Here is a 3,509-nt window from a genome sequence, read left to right as displayed (position 1 = left end):
TATTTTATTTTATTTTATTTTATTTTATTTTATTTTATTTTAATTTAAAATTTAAATTTAAATTTAATTTTATTATTTGATATTGTGTTAATGAATTTATCCTTATGTTGCCACAAAACTGAAATCAGAATTTGGTAACACTTTACAATAGGTTCTGTCTGTTAACATTAGTTAACTACATTAGAAGTAACCATGAAAAATACTTCTAAAACCTTTATTAATCTTATTATAATAATAAATGATATTATTATTATAAATAATAAATTTCAAAATTTAATAATACATTTTTTTAAATTAAAGTTGTATCTGCTAATATTTTTAATGAACCTGTTCTGACATGAACAAACAATGAAGTTGTATTTTAATTAAATATTGTTAAAAATGATTCATAAATATTGTAACAAATGCATTGCTCATTTTTAGTTATTGTTAAATTTAGCATTTACTAATACATTATTAAAACCGAAAGTTGTATATGTCAATATTATTTAATAGACCCAAGTTAACATGAAAATATAACAGTTATATTTTTATTAACTATATTTTAATATTCAATAATAATAATACTTTATTAAAATATATGTTAATATTATTTAACGGGCCTGTTTAACATGAACTTACAATGCACCGTTGTATTTTTATTAATTACCATTAAAAAAGATTAATAAATGGCACCTTATTATGAAGTCTTATCCAGATTTCTCTTCATTTGAGTCACTTATGCAGCCTTGTTTTCTTGGAAAACTGTAAAATACTTAGTCTGTTTATCACTACACTTATATAAATGAGTGTTTTCTAGTTTATTAGTTGTTCAGGTTTAATTCAGTCACCCTAAATGAGATTCATAATGTTGTAGTGCCTGATAATTGTTGTTCTGATTGCACAAATTAAATGAGATCATCTGATAGAGTAGATAGAATATCTGTAGTGTAGTGAACTCATCTTTGAATTGTGAAAGTTTGACCTCTTTAAATTCTCCAGCAGGCTGTAAATGATGTAAAGCTGCTGTATTAAAGCTGACCTGACTCTCCGTCCTCCACAGGTGGATGAATTATCTGGACAGGTGAAGGTCTCTGACCCGTTCTGTCTCTCTCTGCATTAGATATTAGCGCATGTAGAGTACAGACGCTCCCCTCCTTCATGACAGGTTCCTGAATAGTTTGCTTGATTACCCACAGTGCACTGCTCTGTAGCTGTAATGAGCCTGTTTGTTTGTTTGTGTGAGTGCATTTTTGAGAACATAAAGGGAAGCTAATTATTATAAAATGGAGAATTATTCATATGTCAAGTGGTCTTCAATATAACCTCTTGTAAGTCCTGCAGGTGTCAGACGCGCATTAAAGACGCAGTACATCAGATTGACCTGCAGAAGGCAGCAAACTCACTCTTACGTTAAACCCTGTAAAGTGTAACCTGAAATATCATTCAGAATTTTTTTTTGGAAAAATGTAACAGTTATTGAACTTTTAGACAAAATAAAAAAAAAAAAAAAGTTTGCATATGTGTTTTATGTTGAGTATCATATTTGATCCATCAGGCTTTTATCAGAATCAGATTTTGATCCATCAGGCTTTTATGGCTCATATAGTCTGATATAGTGAGAATAAAAACAGCTCAGTATTATTCAGAGACTTAAACGGAGCAAAAATACGTAATTTGCTGCAGATGCTGAAATGTAAATCAGTTTATTTTTATATCTTGTTTTCATTTTAATTTCAGTTTTAGTTTTTGTTGTCGTTTTTTAATGTCTATTTTTTATAATTTTTATTTTAATTTTAGTACATCAAGTTAAACTAAATGAAAATGATAAATGTTGCTAAATAAGCTTTTTTAATATTTATTTTATTTCAGTTAATGTTTATTTTATTTCAAGTGGATAATTGTAAAATATTAAGTCAGATGCTGCTCTTTATCACTATGCTTTCAAATAAATTAGTGTTTGTTATTCAGTAGTTGTAGTTAGTGTACATTTTTCTGTTCAGATTTAATTCAGTCAACCTAAATGAGATTATTAATATTTTAGTGCCTGATAAATATTGTTCTGATTGCATAAATTAAATTATATAATGTGATAGAGTAGATATAACCAATGTAGTTAGTATTTTTTTTTTTTAAATAATAAATATATATATTAGATTGCATTTATTTCAAGTATGGTTTTAGGTTTAGATTTAGTTGTAGTTTTAGTTCATTATAACCCTGCACAGAGCTGAAAAGCCAAATAATAATAGTTCATTAGTCTCACTGTAGGATGCTTACAATTGTCAATCAGCTATTATTTTAGCTTTTCACATATTATAACGATAAATATATACGACGAATGTGAGATCTTGCATTGTGGTTTTCTAAGTGGGATTTATAAGTCATATTTATATAATGCATTGCTTAGGGAAAATCACTGATGTTTTAAAGTATTGTTAAGTGAATGTGAGTGTATGTGTGCATGTGGTGTGATATTACTGGGCATCTGCATGATGATGCTGTAAACAGACGTCAGAGGAGGACTTGAGGAGTGTGTGAAGGGCATGAGCGGCTCAATGGACGGCGTTTGGATAAAAAGGACTCAGCGTGACACTTTGACAGTGATGTTTGCTGCTCCGTTGACTTCTGCGTCTCTTACAGGTGGATAAACTGCAGGAGGCTGAGGACAAGAGAGCGCCTGAAGACCAGACTCCTGAAGCCTCCTCCATCGTCTATGGTATGTTCATCATCAGCTCTTTCATGCACTTTCTACTAAATCAATCTTTTCTAATTGCTGGTCAATGTGCACATACATCAGACGCCATCTCAAGCAAAAAAGTAGTTTAAAATTGCTTACAGCTGATTGTTTTGTGGCAAGAAACATGATGAAATTAAATGCAGCTTCAATAATTCCAGTTTAAATACATTATAATTGAGAAACTTCTCCAACCAGGACTATCTCCAACAGGAGTAAATATTAGCTAAATATTTACAGATTTTCAGACGCCGTATTTTGTTCCATTATTTTTTCATCTTTTTTGAATAAAGCATGTTTGCTCCTCGTCATGTAGTTTACAGCCGATCCAGTAGTTTGTGATTCTCTGTTTTCTTCCGTACAGCTCAGCCAAACCTTCTTTCTGATCTATAATTGCTATTCAACAGAAACCGCTGTGAAATCCTGCCCAGATGCTGAGTGCTTGTGATGCATTATCAATCACAGATCACGATAAATGCTCCCATTCATAAATATGAATATCTGTGTGTGTGTGTGTGTGTCTGTGTCTGTGTGAGTGTCTGTGTCTGTGTCTGTGTGAGTGTCTGTGTCTGTGTGAGTGTGTGTGTCTGTGTCTGTGTGAGTGTGTGTGTGTGTGTTTGTGTGAGAGTGTGTGCGCGGGTGTGTTTGTGCGAGAGTGAGAGTGTGCGTGTGTTTGTGTGAGAGTGAGAGAGTGTGCGTGTGTTTGTGAGTGAGTGAGAGAGTGTGCGTGTGGTTGTGTGAGAGTGAGAGAGTGTGCGTGTGTGTGTGTGAGTGAGAGTGTGTGCGTGTGTGG

The 3,509-nt window shown here is 32.1% G+C and overlaps 1 pseudogene; it reads left to right on the top strand.

The window, feature by feature from the left end:
• Nucleotides 1–3,509, top strand: part of LOC107657203 (clathrin heavy chain 1-like) — a 50,828-nt pseudogene that overhangs the window by 45,819 nt on the left and 1,500 nt on the right.

Source organism: Sinocyclocheilus anshuiensis, unplaced genomic scaffold, assembly GCF_001515605.1.
Source record: "Sinocyclocheilus anshuiensis isolate Anshui unplaced genomic scaffold, SAMN03320099.WGS_v1.1 scaffold3011, whole genome shotgun sequence".
Taxonomy (NCBI): domain Eukaryota; kingdom Metazoa; phylum Chordata; class Actinopteri; order Cypriniformes; family Cyprinidae; genus Sinocyclocheilus; species Sinocyclocheilus anshuiensis.
The sequence above is the reverse complement of the archived record's forward strand: the minus strand, read 5'-3'. Positions and strand labels throughout refer to the sequence as shown.